At 36.8% G+C, this 21,293-nt stretch overlaps 1 protein-coding gene across 1 annotated transcript in view; it reads right to left on the reverse strand.

Annotated features, from left to right (window-relative positions):
• LOC137241381 (uncharacterized) overlaps positions 1–21,293 on the reverse strand; it is a 105,863-nt gene that overhangs the window by 83,806 nt on the left and 764 nt on the right. The window lies entirely within an intron of this gene.

Below are 21,293 nucleotides of genomic sequence, written 5' to 3' on the forward strand. Positions count from 1 at the left end.
TTCCTATATGACGCAGTTCAATGTTCTTGATAAGTTTTTGTACAACAAATACGTTTCTAGAGTTGAAGATGAGTTGAAAGTTAATCATTAATCTTTTTGGAACTATGTTCGTTCAAAGAAAGGTTGTTCTAATATACCTACCTGTGTCAAATTTAATGACATTTGCTCCAACAGTTTGGTCGATTCGGCAAATCTTTTTGCTGATTTTTTCAAATCTACGTTTGTTGTTGAGGCCGATAAATTTGATAACAGGTATCTTACTGATAGCCCCAAACCTTTAGACTTTGGGTCTCTGTCCTTGTCTGAGACCGATATTATCTTGGGTATATCCTCCTTACAGACCTCAATCAAAAATGATATTGATGGATTGTCCTCTTTTTTATTTAAGAAGTGTAGTATTTCTCTTTGCGTGCCACTGTGCCACATTTTCAATATTTCGCTATCGTCTGAAGTTTTTGTTGATCGCTGGAAGCTGGTGTCTACCACTCCTATCTTCAAGTCAGGCAATAAAAATGAAGTAAAGAATTATAGGCCAATATCCAAACTGTCAACATGTTCAAAACTTTTTGAAAAGGTAGTTAAAAACAAAGTATCATTCGCTATAAATAAAATAGTCGATCCATGTCAGCATGGTTTCATTGCGGGACGTTCGACTGCTACAAATCTGGCTGTTTTCTCTCAGTTTTGTGTCTCTGCGTTTAAGGAAGGATGTCAAGTTGACACCATATATACGGATTTTTCCAAGGCTTTTGACACAGTTTCGCACAAATTACTTCTGTGGAAACTTGAAAACATGGGCTTTTACTCAAGCTTTCTGTCGTGGGTGAAGTCCTATTTGGAAAATAGAATATCTTTTGTTGAAATTATTAATACTTACCTTAAATTTGTAATATATACCTACCCTTTTTAATTATATATAGACATTTCAGAAATACTTACCCTTATTTGAAATACTTACCATTCAGAAATATTTACATTGTATAAAATCACATACTCATACTCATACTCATATTTTACATTCACCCTTCGATTTAGTGAGCTACCGTTTGCCTAAAATATGCAGATTTAAGAAATGCATACATATTTTCCTATTTACCTATTTATACACTTACCGTTTTTCTCTCTCCTTAAGTTAAAAAGTAAGCGGTCCAACTGAATGCATTGGACCGCTTTTAAGTTAGTTATTCGTCATACGCTTAACTATACAAACGCCTCGAAGGACCATGTATAAAACTGCACTATTGTGGGTAGGTGCACTGAGGGATTTAGGGAGAAACACTTCACTGCAAAATAAATCAAACGCGACAACTTTCGTTTTTAAATATATAACAATAGATTTTATTATTATTTAAGTATTAAGAATTTTCCCATTTACGAAGATAAATTTATTTAGGTTTAGAGGCGTTTGTATAGTTAAGCGTATGACGAATAACTAACTTAAAAGCGGTCCAATGCATTCAGTTGGACCGCTTACTTTTTAACTTAAGGAGAGAGAAAAACGGTAAGTGTATAAATAGGTAAATAGGAAAATATGTATGCATTTCTTAAATCTGCATATTTTAGGCAAACGATAGCTTACTAAATCGATACAGGGTAAATGTAAAATATGAGTATGAGTATGAGTATGTGATTTTATACAATGTAAATATTTCTGAATGGTAAGTATTTCAAATAAGGGTAAGTATTTCTGAAATGTCTATATATAATTAAAAAGGGTAGGTATATATTACAAATTTAAGGTAAGTATTAAGATGTAAGGATTATATATATTAATATTGTACGTGTATGCATATGTATATTTGACTCATGTCTTCAACATGGCGGCCGGCCTGCGGAGCTGAGGGATGTAGACGCTCTTCGAGATCCTCTGAGGTTCCGTCGACTTTGTTGAAGATTCTACGCTGATGTAGAGAGTTGCTATGGCGGCAGTTCCTGAGATGGGAGGAGGCAGAGTTTAGTAATGTTTCGCGTGACTATACCTGCTTGGGTGCGGACATCTACCAGACGAACCCGTTGATCGGCGCCCGCATTGAGTTTGATAACTCGGCCCAAACGCCATTCATTGGGGGGGGTGAAGGTCGTCTTTAATAACGACCATATCTCCTTCGCGAATATTTTGTTGGGGATGTTTCCATTTATATCTTTTATGCAAGGTTTGTAGGTACTCGCTCTTCCAACGTGAGCTGAACTGGTGATGCAGAACCTTTAATCTTTGCCATTTCGTAGTAGGGGATATGTTTTCGGCATTCGGTTCGGGTGAGGAGTTAAGGGGGCTCCTCGAAGAAAATGTCCAGGAGTTAGGGCTAATAAGTCGCTTGGATCCTGTGACATGGGAGAGAGAGGGCGAGAATTGAGCACTGCTTCGATTCGAATGAGGAGAGTGGTGAATTCCTCAAATGTAAACTTTTGATTTCCAGCTACTTTTGTGAAATGGGTTTTGAAGCTTTTTACTGCGGCTTCCCATAGGCCGCCCATGTGTGGGGCATACGGCGGTATGAATTGCCAAGAGAGGCCCTGTACCGCATACCTTTGTGCAATATCAACAGCTGCTTCTTTGAGGAATAGGGCTATCTCCCTCTGGATCGCTCGTTGTGCACCAACAAACGTCTTTCCGTTGTCAGACATTATTTTGTGGGGTAATCCGCGTCGCCCTACGAAGCGGGTGAAGGCGGCTCTTAAGGCTTCAGTTGTCAAATTTGTGCATGATTCGAGGTGGACTGCTTTAGTGGAGAAGCAGACGAATACGCAAACGTACGCTTTCGTGTGAGAAGCTCGTCGTAAGAGGGACGTTTTCACCATAAATGGACCAGCGAAGTCAACTCCTGTTACGTGAAATGGCACGGAGTAAGTGGCACGTTCGGGGGGTAGAGGGGCCATTATTTGTGAACGCATTTGTTGTTTGTATATCGTGCACGTCTTGCATTGGAATATGCATTTCTTTACTTTCTGCTTGATGCGGGGAATATAGTATTCCGCTTGAATCATGCGAATCATCAGTTGCACCTCAGCATGAAGCAATACTTTGTGGAGAAAGTCTAGTAGCAGTGAGCAGAACTTGGAGTTATCTGGTATAATTATCGGATACCGTTCATTCTCGCTGATGTCGGCATTAGCTAAACGACCCTTAACTCGCAGGAGGCCAGCTTCATCTAGCACGGGATTGAGGGTCAACAATGAACTTTTCTTGCTGATAGGCTTTGCTGCTTCTAATTGGGTGATTTCGGCCGGAAAATGATGGCGTTGCGTGACCATTATAAGTTAAATTTTTGCGAAATATAGTTCTTCTTGCGTGAGAACTAGGGAACTGGAAATTGGTTGTTTCTGGGTTTGGCGGATAAACCGGTACATGAAGGCCACAACTTTTAACGCGCGCGGATATGATGAGAATCGTTCCAGTATATCGGCGTGATCGACAGAGAGAACTAAGTCTTATGAATTTTCAGCAACTTCGGGTGTACCACAAGGTAGCATCCTTGGTCCTATTTTGTTCTTAATGTTTATTAATGATGTTGGCTCATGCATAAACTATTCGAATTATTTGCTTTATGCTGACGACTTAAAACTCTTTCGGATAATCTCCTGTACTTCTGATGCATTTCGTCTGCAAGAAGATCTGAATGCTATAAATAATTGGGCCTGTCAAAATAATCTGCGACTCAATATTAGTAAATGCTGCCACATGACGTATAATAAGTCTACGAATGTGGTTTCATTCGCGTACTCGATTTCAAATGTAACTCTTGCGTCAATTAATGAGTTTCGCGATCTTGGCGTAATTTTTGACTCATCTTTTACTTTTTGTAATCATGTAAACTTTCTCATACCAAAGGCTTATACCAACTTAGCTTTCTTGCGACGATATGCCAAGGATTTCAAGGACCCATATTCCAGGAAAATCTTATACAATGCCTTAGTGCGTTCCAAGTTAGAGTATGCATCAGTCATCTGGAATCCCATATACCCCTCACACTCTTTAAGAATTGAAAGAATTCAGCGCAAGTTCATACGATTTGCTCTTCAACCTCTGCACTTTGTTAATCCCCTGCCACCCTACAATGCAAGATGCATGCTTATCAATGTCTTGCCACTTGAAGTTAGACGTCTTGTTCAAAACGTAATGTTTATTTTTGACATAATATCCGGTGCCATTGATTGCTCAGAACTACTTGGGCAGTTGAATTTCAATGTCCCTAACAGAGCTCTCCGCTTTCCCAGTACATTCCGCGTTGAAGTGCTGCGTTCGAATTACTTCAGTTTCGCACCTCTTATAAGAGGTCTTGTAGAATTTAATCGCCTATCCAGAAGCCTTGACCTGGACTTTGCCATGCCAGGGTCTCTGTTTAAGGCACGCATTGAGTCCTATTACTTATCTCAGTAAATCTTACTTTAAAATTGTTAAACTAGTACTAAGTTAACCTGTAATCTAGTCAGTAAGGTTGTTACCATTTGACTTAATAAAGATATGAAATATGAAATATATGTCTGCTTAATAAAAATTAGCAAAATCGAAGAACGACCACGCCCACTTTTTAAAAAAAAATTTTTTTAAATTAAAATTTTAAAATAAAAGTTAATATCTTTACAGTGTATAAGTAAATTATGTCAACATTCAACTCCAGTAATGATATGTTGCAACAAAACACAAAAATAAAAGAAAATTTCAAAATGGGCGTGGCTCCGCCCTTTTTCATTTAATTTGTCTAGGATACTTTTAATGCCATAAGTCGAACAAAAATTTACCAATCTTTGTGAAATTTGGTAGAGGCTTAGATTCTAGGACGGTAACTGTTTTCTGTGAAAAATGACGAAATCGGTTGAAGCCACGCCCAGTTTTTATACACAGTCGACCGTCTGTCCTTCCGCTCGGCCGTTAACACGATAACTACGACCACGCCCACTTTTTCGATATCGAAAATTACGAAAAATGAAAAAAATGCCATAATTATATACCAAATACGAAAAAAGGGATGAAACATGGTAATTGTATTGGTCTATTGATGCAAAATATAACTTTAGAAAAAAACTTGGTAAAATGGGTGTGACACCTACCATATTAAGCAGAAGAAAATGAAAAAGTTTTGCAGGGCGAAATCAAAAGCTCTTGGAATCTTGGCAGGAATACTGTTCGTGGTATTATATATATAAATAAATTAGCGGTATCCAACATATGATGTTCTGGGTCACCCTGGTCCACATTTTGGTCGATATTTCGAAAACGCCTTCACATATACAACTAAGGGCCATTCCATTTTAAAACCCTCATTAATACCTTTAATTTGATACCCATATCGTACAAAATAAATTCTAGAGTCACCCCTGGTCCACGTTTATGGCGATATCTCGAAAAGGCGTCTACATATAGAACTAAGGCCCACTCCCTTTTAAAATACTCACTAACACCTTTCATTTGTTACCCATATTGTACAAACGCATTCTAGAGTCACCCCTGGTCCACGTTTATGGCGATATCCCGAAAAGGCGTCCACCCATAGAACTAAGGCCCACGCCCTTTTAAAATACTCATTAACACCTTTCATTTGATACTCATATCATACAAACGCATTCTAGAGTCACCCCTGGTCCATCTTTGTGGCGATATCTCGAAAAGGCGTCCATCTATAGAACTTAGGCCCACGCGCTTTTAAAATACTCATTAATACCTTTCATTTGTTACCCATATTGTACAAACGCATTCTGGAGTCACCCCTGGTCCACGTTTATGGCGATATCCCGAAAAGGCGTCCACCCATAGAACTAAGGCCCACTCCCTTTTAAAATACTCATTAACACCTTTCATTTGATACCCATATTGTACAAACGCATTCTAGAGTCACCCCTGGTCCACGTTTATGGCGATATCCCGAAAAGGCATCCACATATAGAGCTAAGGCCCACGCCCTTTTAAAATACTCATTAACACCTTTCATTTGATACCCATATTGTACAAACGCATTCTAGAGTCACCCCTGGTACACGTTTATGGCGATATCCCGAAAAGGCATCCATCTATAGAACTAAGGCCCACGCCCTTTTAAAATACTCATTAACACCTTTCATTTGTTACCCATATTGTACAAACGCATTCTAGATTCACCCCTGGTCCACGTTTATGGCGATATCCCGAAAAGGCGTCCACCCATAGAACTAAGGCCCACCGCCTTTTAAAATACTCATTAACACCTTTCATTTGATACCCATATTGTACAAACGCATTCTAGAGTCACCCCTGGTCCACGTTTATGGCGATATCCCGAAAAGGCATCCACCTATAGAACTAAGGCCCACTCCCCTTTTTAAAATACTCATTAACACCTTTCATTTGATACCCATATCGTACAAACAAATTCTAGAGTCACCCCTGGTCCATCTTTATGGCGATATCCCGAAAAGGCGTCCACCTATAGAACTAAGGCCCACGACCTTTTAAAATACTCATTAACACCTTTCATTTGTTACCCATATTGTACAAACGCATTCTAGAGTCACCCCTGGTCCACGTTTATGGCGATATCCCGAAAAGGCATCCACCTATAGAACTAAGGCCCACTCCCCTTTTTAAAATACTCATTAACACCTTTCATTTGATACCCATATCGTACAAAATAAATTCTAGAGTCACCCCTGGTCCACCTTTATGACGATATCCCTAAATGGCGTACCATCTATAGAACTATGGCCCACTTCCTCTTAAAATAATTTTTAATACCTTCCATTTGATACAAATGTCATACAAACACATTCCAGGGTTACCCTAGGTTCTTTTTACAACATGGTGATTTTCCCTTACTTTGTCTCCACAGCTCTCAACTGAGTATGTAATGTTCGGCTACACCCGAACTTAGCCTTCCTTAATTGTTCAATCCTGCTTTTCATGTTGCTGTATATTTCTCGTAGAGTGTTGTCGTACGTAAAAGCTATTTGGAACCTATCCCGGTCATACATATTTGAATTTTTCAGTCTGTTGGACAAGCCTGGAATGTATGTGGCTGTCTTGAATATTTTCTTGGCATCCTGTCTGATCTCAGTAGTATTCGCTTTAGCGTAAAAATCTCTTACGTAGCTATTGATTAAAGATGGAGGAAAATCGTTGTCTGTTAATATTTCCTTGATCGGGGCAACATTTTCTTCATGGTAAAATGCGTCGCTAATAGAGAGAACTTTTCTAACAAAATTCTTTGCCGTGTTTACTATAATTCCTTTTTCATGCTTGGAATAAAAGCTTATTAATCTCCCCATACATGTTCAATTCCAATTAGAATTAGTAATTGATGCAATTGGTTTATATTGTCTAATTCATTAAATAATTAGAAATAGTTCAACTAATTCCCATTAGATAATTGAAATTTTTTTTTCTAATGGTAAATCTAATTGCAATTAGTTGCCATTAGCAAAAAAAATTGGTTTACCTTTGCAATTAGAAATCTAATTGAATTCTGCTAATGCAATTAGATATTCAATTAGCTCGAATTAGAATCAATTATTTATATTTATTTACATCATTATTCGTTCACTTCAATCATTCTTTGAAAAAAATTTATCTTTATCAAAATAATTGATTCTAATTCGAGCTAATTGAATATCTAATTGCATTAGCAGAAGTCATTTAAATTTCTAATTGTAAAGGTAAACCAATTTTTTTTGCTAATGGCAACTAATTGCAATTAGATTTACCATTAGAAAAAAAATTTCAATTATCTAATGGGAATTAGTTGAACTATTTCTAATTGTTTAATGAATTAAAGAATTTCGCAAATGAAGGTTTATTAGCAATCATTAGCATTATCTAATCATTACTTAACATCTATGAATTTCCCAGACGCAGTGGGTTTTTTGTACCATTTAAATGTAAGTTTGTTGTTATGTCTTATTACTATCATATCTAAGAATGGTAATTTTCCGTCAACTTCCATCTCTGACGTGAACTTTATAGATTTATGTAGCTATTTAGAGTGGCCACCGTTTCTTGGAGTTTATCTGTTTGAACGATAGCAAATATATCATCCACATATTTCGTAAGCAAACATGTTTTATGTGGAAAATCGTCCATGAATTTGTTCGGCAATTCCTCCATTACAATATCTGCAATGACTGGCGATGCTGGGGATCCCATAGGCATTCCATAGCGCTGTTCGTATATTTTGTCTCTAAAATACCTGTTGTCCTTTATGCAGAATGGTACTACCCCAAGAAATGCCATTGGAGTCTACAAAAACATCAAGAACAGGTATGACATGAAAACGTTATCAATATAACACACAACAACTGATTTGGCTGACGGAGTCGATAAAGTTTTTGGGTAGATGCAGGAAGAGCGGCATAACACCAAATTTCATCAAAAATACCACCAAAAACATTGTATACGTCCTTGAATGCAACATCAAAAGCGAGAAATTTTCATCAAAGATAACCAAAGCAGCGTCATCATATTTAGTAACAGTCCAAAAGAAATTATTAAATATTGTTACGAATATTAGCAACACTAAGGGGTACTGCCATCTCTAAGCCGATGCTAAGCAGTGACTTGACGCACATCAATAATTCAATCATTATGTCTACACATATGTACGTACACGCAGGGAGAAGCAACGCACAAACACATGCAGATATCTTATATGAGATATGCAATATAATTGTAAAAGTGTCGCTCACAAACACACGCGCATGAGCTGTGAGAGAAGCTATAAAAATTGTGCATCTGTAGTTATAGCTGAGAAACTTATAGCAGATAACCAACTAGTAGATTCTAGAAGAGAACCGCCTAGAAATGTCAGCGAGTAAACCAAACAGTATAAAAGGCGACACCAGTAGAGGCGCGAGAATCAGTTTCGATTATGCACGCTATCTGTTGGGCAATAGTAGAGTTATTTATTGTGAAGTACTTGAATAAAGGCCATTGTTCATTATTAAATATTGGAGTTATTTATTCAACAGTTTAGTGATTCGAACTTAGCAGAAGGTTGCAAATAAGAGGGTTTGCAGTAAATTCGTTACAATTGGTGTCAGAAGAGGAATTGTTGAATAAATTCCGGAGATTGGGAATACAACTTGGACATGGCAAAGTTAAGTGAATTGAAGATCCCGCATCTGAGGAAGGAGTTGGAGAGCCGTGGATTGAATACAACTGGCATTAAACTCGAACTTCAGGCACGACTAGGAGAGGCAATGGAATTAGAAGGAATTGACGTGGAAGAGAATGTCTTTCATCTTGGTGGCGATGAGACAACAAAATTGGAGGAGAAAATCGAAACATAGCAGGCAGTTACCAGCACAGACTTGAACGTGATATTAGCTGCACAAACGTCGACAGTAACATCCAAGATGGAAACTCAACTGGAAGAACAAAAGACATATGTGACATCTCAGTTGGCTGAACAGTTGAAAGCACAAGAAACGCGTATTTCAGAAATGTCGACACAGATTACATCAAAGATGGAAACACAACTGAAAGAGCAAGAGGCACGCATAACAGTACAACTCTAAGCGCAAGAGGCGCGTATATCATCAAAACTTGAAGCGCGTATGGACGAGAAAATAACGCAGTTTGAGGAAAAAATCGAAGCCGAGGTGGAAGCTTTGAGAGGTCGTATACAGGAGTTGCAATTAAATCGCCCAGCTGTTTCAGCAAGCAATACGAAAGTAAAAACTCCATCTTTTGACAGCTCTGTTCCTTTCCAGGTCTTTAAGCTACAACTTGAGAAGACCGCAACAGTGAACAACTGCAATGCTGAAGATAAAGTTGCTGCACTGTTCATGGCATTGAAAGGGCCTGCAGTTGAGATTTTACAAACCATTCCAGAGGGCGAACGGAACTGTTATGAAGCATTGATGAGCGCTCTTGAGAGGCGATGCGGAACTGAGCATAGGAGACAGATATACCAAATGGAGTTACTGAACCGCTTCCAGAGGCCTGGTGAAACATTGCAAGAGTTTGCGTCGGATGTTGAAAGGCCGGCACATTTAGCGAATGCGGACGCACCCGTGGAATACACTGAAAGGGTAAAGATTCAGAGCTTTAAAAAAGTCATACGGGACGTCGAAACAAAGCGAGTTACATACGCAAATCCAAAGCCAACATTCGCAGAAACGGTGTCACAAGCTCTGATTCAGGAAACAGCGTCGCTTCTGTGTAAGCCAGTTTTCAAAGCACGCCGTGTGAAAGTAGAAAGGCCAGAGTGGGTAGAAGCAATATTGGAGGTGCTGAAAGGATCGCAAAAGCGGAGTGGAAGAGTTATCAAATGCGGGAAGCCCGGTCACATTGCACGTCATTGCGATCTTGGTCCTAATAGTTCCAACAATGTGGGTGGCCGTAAACGCAAGAGCGTGTCAGATGTAAAGAACAAAAACTTGCCCCAGCTATTGAATGTGCTGTGATATCTGTGTCGCAAATTGGAAGAAAATCGACCAGTCTTGTCGTCGAAGGAAAGCCAGATGGCAAGGAGCGTGTACTGACTGTAGATACGGGCGCATCTCATTCCTTAATCCGATCTGACTTGGTCAACAGGAGAGTAAAACCGTTACCTGGAGCAAGGTTGCGTACGGTCACTGGCGAGTATAATCAAGTTCAAGGAGAAGTGGTATGTGAGGTATTAATAGGAAAGGTCATGGTTCTACACAAATTCATTGTGGCAGAGATTGTTGATGAAGTCATATTGGGAGTGGACTTCTTGGTTGACCATGTCATCAAGATCGATATGCAGAGAAGGGTGATGCGTTATGAAAACCAAGATGTGCCACTTAACTTCAGTTTGGAAAAAGGGTTCAGCAGTAAGCAAGTGCTGGTGGAGCAGATTCGACAGAGACCACGAAAGTCAAGGAAAGTAGATCGAGCAAAGGTTGATGGATCGAATGGGCCAAATAAAGCGAAATCAAAAGTACCTGCGAGAGAAACACTGGCATTAACAAAACCTAATGGTCGCACTAAAACGACTGGAAGAATGCAAGGGTGGTTTCAAGCCAGCGCGCACTTCTGTTGGGAAACGTCGGAACGATACTGAGTATGTGAAGCCAATCCGTCAAGAGCAAGCTCTACAAAGTAGTTCATTGGCCAAACAACAGAGTGCGAGGGAACGATCAAGGATAATGAGTAGTAAGTTGAAACGCAGGTACGATGAGAACCATAATTCGGAAGGTTTCTTGGAGGGAGATTTGGTACTGTTCAACAATCAAGAAAACACAAACGAACAAATTTTATAGACTTAAAGACGAACAAAAACAACTACTAAACATCAAATATATTCCCGAGTGGTTTTGTAACACGACGTCAACAAATATACCAGCTGACACTCAGTGGCTTCTCTCGTTAGGTCCAAAATATGCTTTGCCAACAACAACGAAACAATGTCCACTTTTTAAGCTAATAGCAGACGGAGAGGACTGTATACAAACTATCGAAGACAGAGAAAGGCAAGAGACGGAAAGAAATAATTTAACCACATTAATACGGGATCACCTTAAAAGACCAAATACTAATACGAGAGATCATTTTGTTTTAGACACCCTACATTGAGCAAAAGAGTTCCTCAGTAACAATAAACACCTACTGGTCCTCAATGCAGATAAAGGTAATGTTACAATGGTTTTGGAAAAATCTGAATATTAAACGAAGTTAGGGAAAATGGTTAGTGACATCACTTCATACAGAGTTCTGAAAAGAGATCCCACAAACAAACTCCAAGAAAAGAATAATGAATTTGTCGAAAAGATGTTTAAAAACAAAATGATTAGTCTGAATGAAAACAAGTAAGGAAGGCTAAGTTCGGGTGTAACCGAATATTACATACTCAGCTGAGAGCTATGGAGACAAAATGAGGGAAAATCACCACGTAGGAAAATGAACCTAGGGTAACCCTGGAATGTGTTTGTAAGACATGTGTATCAAATGAGTATTTTAAAAGGGAGTGGGCCTTAGTTCTATAGGTGGACGCCTTTTCGAAATATCGCCATAAAGGTGGACCAGGGGTGCCTATAGAGTTTGTTTGTACGATATGGGTATCAAATGAAAAGTGTTAATGAGTATTTTAAAAGGGAGTGTGCCTTAGTTCTATAGGTGGACGCCTTTTCGAGATATCGCCATAAAGGTGGACCAGGGGTGACTCTATAATGTATTTGTACGATATGGGTATCAAATTCAAGGTATTAATGAGGGTTTTAAAATGGAGTTGTTGTAGTTGTATATTTGAAGGCGTTTTCGAGATATCGACGAAAATGTGGACCAGGGTGACCCAGAACTTCATCTGTCGGGTACCGCTCATTTATTTATATATATGTAATATCATGGCCACCGTTAAGGTTTTTCAATTAGAAGAAAATTTTTCTAGGCGGGGTCGCCCCTCGGCAGTATTTGGCAAGCGCTCCGGGTGTATTTCTGCCATGAAAAGCTCTCAGTGAAAACTCATCTACCTTGCAGATGCCGTTCGGAGTCGACATAAAACATGAGGTCCCTTCCGGCCAATTTGTAGGGAAAATCAAGAGGAGCACGACGCAAATTGGAAGAGAAGCTCGGCCTTAGATCTCTACATCTACATTTTTTATGTAATATCACGAACAGTATTCCTGCCAAGATTCCAAGGGCTTTTGATTTCGCCCTGCAGAACTTTTTGATTTTCTTCTACTTAATATAGTAGGTGTCACACCCATTTTACAAAGTTTTTTTCTAAAGTTATATTTTGCGTCAATAAACCAATCCAATAACCATGTTTCATCCCTTTCTTCGTATTTGGTAATTTTTCGTAATTTTCGATATCGAAAAAGTGGGAGTGGTCATAGTCGGACTTTGGCCATTTTTTATACCAATTCAAACTGAGTTCAGATAAGTACGTGAACTGTGTTTAGTAAAGATGTACCGATTTTTGCTCAAGTTATCATGTTGACAGACGGTCGACTGTGTATAAAAAGTGGGCGTGGCTTCAACCGATTTCGCCCTTTTTCACGGAAAACAGTTATCGTCCTAGAATCTAAGCCCCTACCAAATTTCACAAGAATTGGAAAGTTTTTGTTCGACTTATGGCATTCAAGGTATCCTAGACAAATTAAATGACAAAGGGTTTAGCCACGCCCATTTTGAAATTTTCTTTTATTTTTGTATTTTGTTGCACCATATCATTACTGGAGTTGAATGTTGACATAATTTACTTATATACTGTAAAGATATTAAATTTTTTGTTAAAATTTGACTTTAAAAAAAATTTTTTTTATAGTGGGCGTGGTCGGTCTCCGATTTTGCTAAGTTTTATTAAGCGTACATATAGTAATAGGAGTAACGTTCCTGCCAAATTTCATCATGATATCTTCAGCGACTGCCAAGTTACAGCTTGCAAAACTTTTAAATTACCTTCTTTTAAAAGTGGACGGTGCCACGCCCATTGTCCAAAATTTTACTAATTTTCTATTCTGCGTCATAAGTTCATCGCACCTGCCAAGTTTCATTGCTTTATCTGTCTTTGGTAATGAATTATCGCACTTTTCGGTTTTTCGAAATATTCGATATCGAAAAAGTGGGCGTGGTTATAGTCCGATATCGTTCATTTTAAATAGCAATCTGACATGAGTGCCCAGGAATCTACATACCAAATTTCATCAAGATACCTCAAAATTTACTCAAGTTATCGTGTTAACGGACAGACGGACGGACGGACATGGCTCAATCAAATTTTTTTCGATGCTGATGATTTTGATATATGGAAGTCTATACCTATCTCGATTCCTTTATACCCGTACAACCGACCGTTATCCAATCAAAGTTAATATACTCTGTGAGCTCTGCTCAACTGAGTATAAAAACAGAAATAATTTGAACGATAACAAAACAGCCTTAACACATCATTGTAGCGCTACGTGACATTGTCCAGATTTAGAAAATGTGAGAATTTTGCAGCAAGAGAAGCAATATAATAAGAGATACATTCTTGAAATGCTTCATATTATCAATATAGAGAGCGACAAACGGATACATTTTAAAACGGACACGGAAATTGTGCTTCGGCCTATAGGCAGCTAATAAGCAGAAACAAAAAGGCCTTTGAGAGTAATTTGTTAGTTTAATGTCCCACCAATATTTTTATTATAATAGCCGTGTTTTTTAACACGCGTATATCCGTTTACGCTTAAACTTTATATTGACTGCTAAGAGACAAACTATAAATACACCTCTGAAATTGCTGCGCATAAATTTTGTCCTACTAAATTTCAATACGCATTATACTCAGATGTAACTGAAATATGTGTCTTTGTTTCACCCTGTACACTAATTCTATGTATTATATGTGTGTCCACAATTCATCGCAACTGATTCAGCTATATGTTATACCCTATGGCCATCAGAGCGTTGCGTCTCCGCTTTTCGGTACACCCTGTTGCTGTAGCTAGTTGTTTTACCACAGCCGCTAGATGGGTCTCCTAAGCATTATCTAAGCGAAGATAGGCGTTTTTTAACACGCGCAAACGAAACGTATACGCGCGTGTTAAAAAACACGGCTAATGTTAGACAACAACAGTATACCTGTAGCTGATATATGTACATATATATGTATGCTGAGCGCGACGTACAGTTGGAGAAATTTGTACATGGTTGTTTTTGTCAAAATTTGTTTATTTTTACGGTATTTATTTGTTAACATTTCGTTTCATATATAATCTGTTAAAATTAGTCGATCAGGCACAGCCAAGAGTGTAAGTTGTGTTATAGTGATTGATGTATGTAAAATGGACTTTTTGATGTTTTTATTGTTTTTAATCTTTTTAGTCCTGAGGATGATCTCAGATTGAGGGCGATATATCGATCAATTATTAAACAAATATATTTATTGAAACATAAAATATTTGGTTTTTATTTATGCGTGGCCTTGAGCTCGAAAAATTGAATAATTTAAATATTGAAGGCCGAAAAACAACAAATAAAAATTTTAAAATCTCTCTCAAAAACTTTGTGGAAATGCCAAGCCAAAGGATACAAACAAAAATTGTAGTATATAGTTGCTTGGCGCGCAATGCCGCGTATTTGATAGAAGCCAAGTTGTGTAGGAGGAAGAAAAAACTGATTTTTAGCCAAACCGTTGTGCCAATCTTGAACTGATCTAACATTTTATTTCATTTCGGGTTGCCTCACCATGTACATATAATAATTTACCAAAAAAAGCAATCAAAATGAAAAAAAAAACTTTTTGAAAAATACGCGGTATTGCATTGCTTTATTTTAAAGAAAATAGGTTCCATAAAAGTTGTTTTATTTATTATTAGCAAAGTAAATATACATTCTATTTTTAAATAAAGTTAAATTAGTGTTAGTGTTTTATTTATTTTAAATTAGTGTTAAAATAACTAAGCAACTAAGCGATTATGGCTTATTTATCGTCAAAAGGTAAGTTATCGTACAAGTTGTGGCAATCAGGTGGTTCGACTTTCTTAAGTTGTTGTAAATGTTCAAATTTAGTTTTGGTTATTTTCAGACGTCAGTTGTAGAGTGCAGAGGGTATATATTTTCCTAAATTCTTTTTAGATCGCCTGGGTAGTATCTTGTAATCATCGTTAAAATTTAGTTTGAATTGGATTGTTCGTTAGGCAAGTATTTTAATATACGAAAATTATTAACGACATGTTCTCCTGTTCCTATAACAAGTCGTATAGAGCTGTATGTATAGAATTGTTTGTTGCTATAATCTTTAAAAAAGGAATGGTCTACCAATCTTGCTTCATAGAATGCTTTTACTCGCGATTCCTCTGCTGCAAGAGCATATTGGCTTGGAAGGTATACTTGCTTATTTTTCAATTTTCTCTCAATCACTGAGTGAACAGAATCTACTTCCATCTGAGTATGACCTTTCTCTAAATATTTATGATAAATTTCAACTTTGTACTCTGTAGACAAGTTTAGAAGAGCGTTAGCAAGGGCAACATTTCTATTCTGATCGGTACATCCATCTGTATATACAACAACTGTTTTTGGATCATCCCGAAGCAATGAATATATGTAATCAACATAAAATGATGTAAAAGTGGATGACTTCAGATTGGCCTCGGTTTAATCGAACCAATAACATAAAACTTGTTTTGTAGATAAATTGTAAATGGTAAAGTTATGTACAGCGAGCTTCGTTTTAAAGTATGAGGAACTGGCATTTACTTTAGGGCATAACTTAAGAGCTTGGACAGCAGCTGTAATTAAATGTATTTCACCATTTATTGCTAACAACTTATCTTTTGATTCTTCTTCTCTTGCCGCATTTTTTCGTTCAATGTGGTTATTATACTCATGTTCTTCTTTGAATCCGATACAGATATCACATTCATCTTGTTTTGGTATAAATAAGGACAAATTCTTCTCATAAAATACAGCGTTCTCATAAAAAACCTTTCTAGAAGCGATTGGCTGCGATAATTTATCGGCTTCCCTTTTATAAACCTTGTAAAGATCAGATTTTGTCACAAAAATAGGTTCTAAATATAGCTTACTTGAAGAAGCTCTGCAATAATGCGAAGGTAACTTAGGTAAGGCTTCAAAAAAAGTTTTCAAGTACTTTCTCTTTTCTGACAATTGTTTTTCGCTTTTCCTAGATCCTTTAGTTGAGTTTTTTGTCCATGAACGAATTGTGCATTCCTTGACTCCAAAAGTATTCAGAAACATGTTTTTATATACCCTTTTCCTAGTGCCATTAAGTTTTAGATGGTAAGCAAGCGTTTGCAGTTTTTTTGTATGGTTATGTCGGTTGTTGGTTTGAAAATATCAATAAGAGTCAAAACATACGTTTTTTTCTGTATCCAACTCATCTCTGCATTCAATTCGTTGCAAAAGAACGTTTTACTTTGTTCGCACGAATGGGGACAGTTTCTATTGTGCATTCCTTGACTCCAAAAGTATTCAGAAACATGTTTTTATATACCCTTTTCCTAGTGCCATTAAGTTTTAGATGGTAAGCAAGCGTTTGCAGTTTTTTTGTATGGTTATGTCGGTTGTTGGTTTGAAAATATCAATAAGAGTCAAAACATACGTTTTTTTCTGTATCCAACTCATCTCTGCATTCAATTCGTTGCAAAAGAACGTTTTACTTTGTTCGCACGAATGGGGACAGTTTCTATCTTTAAGCTCTCTTTTTTCCCTTTGTGCATCATGAATTACTTTATTTTGTAGCCTACGGTATCCTACATATACCTCCCCCCTCATTCTCTTTTTCTGCAAGTTTTAGACCGAACCCTTAAGAATTTAAGGTGTAATGATCATCCCAAAGGTGGTGCTTTCCTGTTACTTGCTGCTTGCTGGAACAGTCGCAGTTAAAGTAAATGCCTGCTTTTTCGTCTAAAGACGGCTTTACGTACAAAAATTTACTCTCTTTAGAAATATGAGAGGGCATTTTGGAGGAAACACTTCAGCAGCAGCTTTTGCTTCTTCTTGAAATTAATTATGGCAAAATTCCTATTTCTTTACTAACAGTTTTGATTTCTTTTCCTGCAAGTTTTTGAGAAATTATGACATCACCTGAAGATTTAATAGCTAATGTTTCTTCCAAATATCTTTATAAACTATAAATGGCTTTGAGAAAAGGCATTTTAGGAACCTTAAAATGAGGATGTTAATTTCACTAGAACCAAAACAACTTATAACTCTGTTAACACAGACGTGGAAGAGTCCCAAGCTGTGCATATACGATTGAGTTTATTAGCTCTTTGGAACCATCAGAAATTTCTCCTCATCGATTGATCTTTGAAAAAGGCCCATAATATCATAATATTTATGCTTCGTTATTTCGATTCTCCACGCTTATATAGTGGGACAAGGCCTTTTAGCACAAAACTTTTACGAATGTCATTGAAGCAAGTCATTTTATCGGAAAATTTCGAAAACAAAAAAGTTTAAAACCAAGGATTCCTTTGATGCTGATTGTCAACCTCACCTACGCTACAACAACAGTCATTAGCTCTAGCAGAAGTCAATCTTACTAACTCATGTTTTACCCATAGCCAGTTACGCGTAACCTGCATATTTTTATATAAACGTGGGGTAAAATCCACGGGCATAAGCTAGTTTAATAATACTATGATTATAATACATTAGTAATACTGAGATAGTCAAGTTTGGAAAAAACATCTTCTCCATACGAGATTATAAAAGCAAGCAATTCTAACGGAGTTTTAGGTTCAATTTCTTTTCTACTGCGAAATAATATTTTGCAGACACATATTTCGATAAATTGAATTACATCGAAATCTGTATTATAAAATTCACCCAAGTCCTTACAATTTCGTCGCTATTATCTCTGTTTAACACATTTCCAACTTCTAAGAAATCCAAATATAAAATTAAGGTAATTTAGTCGTGCAAGTCTTGTACGTATTTTTTGTTGGAGACGATCGAGAACACTTTTCATGACGCGAGAAATTTCACATTCTGCGGAAAGACCAATATCTTTAGCTGATTTTGTGGCGCCTCCTTTCACGTTTTACTATATCAATATCTCATTTTTCACAAAGAGACTTCGCTTTTTCTATTGCTTCTTCACAGAGAGTGTCTCGAATTTCGGATTCACCTTTGACAGTTTTTGTTAAAACATTTTTTAATAATTCCTATCGTAACGTTGAACATGAGAAAAAAAGATATATGCTTTCAATTATTCCATAACCTGTCGCAAGTGTTCTGGATATATGCATGCATTTTTTAGTATAGACAATTTTCTCCAGAAATCAGTTATAATTAGAGATGGGAAATGGGTAAATACCCAAATGGTAAATACCCGGTAAATTGGTTATATATGGTAAAAATGGGTAAATACCCAAATATTTACCCAAAAGAAGGGTAAAAATTATCTTTTGGAAAATATGGGAAACAAACACACAAATTCAATCCAAAATGTACCCAATTTGCCCTATATTGGTGGGTAGTTATCCATTACGCTATCGGGTTAATTAGTTTTAATCTGTAATCCAGCGTTTTTCAAAAATATTTAGCCAATAACGCATGCCGTTTCAAAAATTTAAATGTATCCAGTAAACATTTTAAGCGAAAAAAGAGTCGGAAAAATATCTAAATTGGAGCGTTTACAGTCGGTATGTGCTCATTTGGGAGGTCGAAACCAATGTATTTCCCTTCTTGCAATGGTCGTCCTATATTAGCCTATTAACATATATCATTTGAGCCTAAATAAGAGTCCGACATAAGTCTTAAAAGGCGTTCAAACAGGTCATATTATACTCTACTGGAACTCTCCGGCGTTATTTTTAACTCTAATAAACTCTGATTATCTAACACCTATTTGTTAGGCCTATTTATTAGGCATCGTCAGCGCTTATTGGGGTCATATATAGTTACGGTTGCCAGATGTACTGATTTAGGCAGGACAGTACTGAATTTTCACTCGCTGTCCTGAATTTTCACAATTCCCAATTCAGTACGCAAATGTCCTGATTTTTTACAATTCTGTCCTGATTTGTACTGATTTTTTCTATCTCGACATATTTATTCGCAAAACTTCTGAAGTTATTTCACATGATTAAAAAAAATTTTAATTTTCATTATCAGAGTTGAGCGAATTTTTAGTTTAATTTTTGCAGCGTAGCGTAAAGAAAGAAATCGCCTCTTAGTTAAATCAATTGAAAGTGAACTTCAAATAAAAGTAAATTTTAAAATGAATTGCGAGGAGTTTATTAAATTTTTAAAAAGCAATGACGGCCAACAACTAATCAAAATGGCATAAAAATCCAGCAAATATTACAATAAAAGCATATCCGTATGAATATGTAGAGAATAATTTCATTTTATTGTACATAAATGTATGCTATAAATGTTATATGTGACTCGGAATATGAAAAGGTGGCTTATGACTCAAAAAAAAAGAAAAGTTCTAACGTCCTGAAGAAATTCATGTTTATCTTTAACAGCTGTTTCTCGCAATTTCTTTTTTGGGTCATAAGCCACCTTTTCATAGGCCGGGTCACATATATACAATGTACGAATAAATTAGTATGTGGATATTCATACGTGAATATGATGGAACTTATTTATCTCTAAATAAGTATGAGCGTACCATTACGCCGTACATGTATAGTATGTACCTAAATATGTAAAAATGAATGTGATTTTTCTTTTTTTGCGTTTAGAAAAAGTGTACTGAATTTCCCTGATTTTTTAGCGCTGAAATAGGCGAATCTACTGAATTTCCCCAAAAGAAATCTGGCAACCCTATATATAGTTCGACATACCTGGACAGAGCGTGGCAGCTTTGCGGTCACATTAAAAATGTCGAGAATCGTCCATGAGCGGAAAAACGTCGATGCTTATACAAAAAAAGAATAGCAAGGGTAACAATAATGTACAAATGTAATTCATTTTGTATTAAAATAAAAAATTGTCGTAACAAACTTTCAAAATTTGTTCCAAACTCGCTGTGACGAACATAAATCGTTGATAAATGATAATTTTTGCATGCTACGTTAAGAGCTTTTAGGCCATTAAATAAAAGCCTAAAATTAAATTTTCTTTTACCCTCCTACGGGTTTTGACGCTTTTCTGATTCCTAAATTGCGCACTTATTTTGAACTCGTTTGAGATTCTTAACTTATGAGCGCCGTGAGCATGCTTGAGGGGTAGCTTTGTTTGCGTAAATATAAACATTATCTTACAGTTCTGGAGTTCAATATGGGTCCGAAAAATATCAGCTTCAAAAATGCTATCACCTTAGGGCCTTTCATGACTCAAATTTGATGAAATTATGAACAAACGAAAAATATTAAAATCAGTAAACTAGGCAGCTCCGGAATAAAAACTCAGAAATTTTTCTGCGACAATTTATTCTAAATAAATAATTAATTCAACTAATACTTATTTCATTTCTATCTTATCCTCATGGGAGTTTTATCACAACAATTTTCTCCCCTATGTTTTCCGCTTCGGATATATGTCAAAAATTCTTCCTAAAAGCCCTGAAGTAGTGTCATTAAAAGACTCAGAATTAGCAGTATATGACGCCAATAAGGCTCATATATGATATCGGAAGGAGGCCTGTATAAGGCGTATGTTAGAGGCAAAATATGAGCATATAGCATTCGCTTCAGGCTCCTAAATGAGTTCATAATGAGTGCAAACGATCCAAAGTTCAGACTAATTGTTGACTCCGAGTGTTTGCTAGGTTGTTTGTTTAAAATCAAAACTAAAAATTTTTAATCTCAAAAGACGTATAAATTTAATTGCTGAATTGTAATTCCAAGCAGTCTCGAGTCAAATGATTTTTAAGTACCCAAAAAAAGATACAAAAAAGGAATATTCCGGGTATTTTCCTGGTATTTACCCATAAAAATGGTAAATACCCTGT

Source organism: Eurosta solidaginis, chromosome 2, assembly GCF_040869045.1.
Source record: "Eurosta solidaginis isolate ZX-2024a chromosome 2, ASM4086904v1, whole genome shotgun sequence".
In the NCBI taxonomy this organism is placed as follows: Eukaryota; Metazoa; Arthropoda; class Insecta; order Diptera; family Tephritidae; genus Eurosta; species Eurosta solidaginis.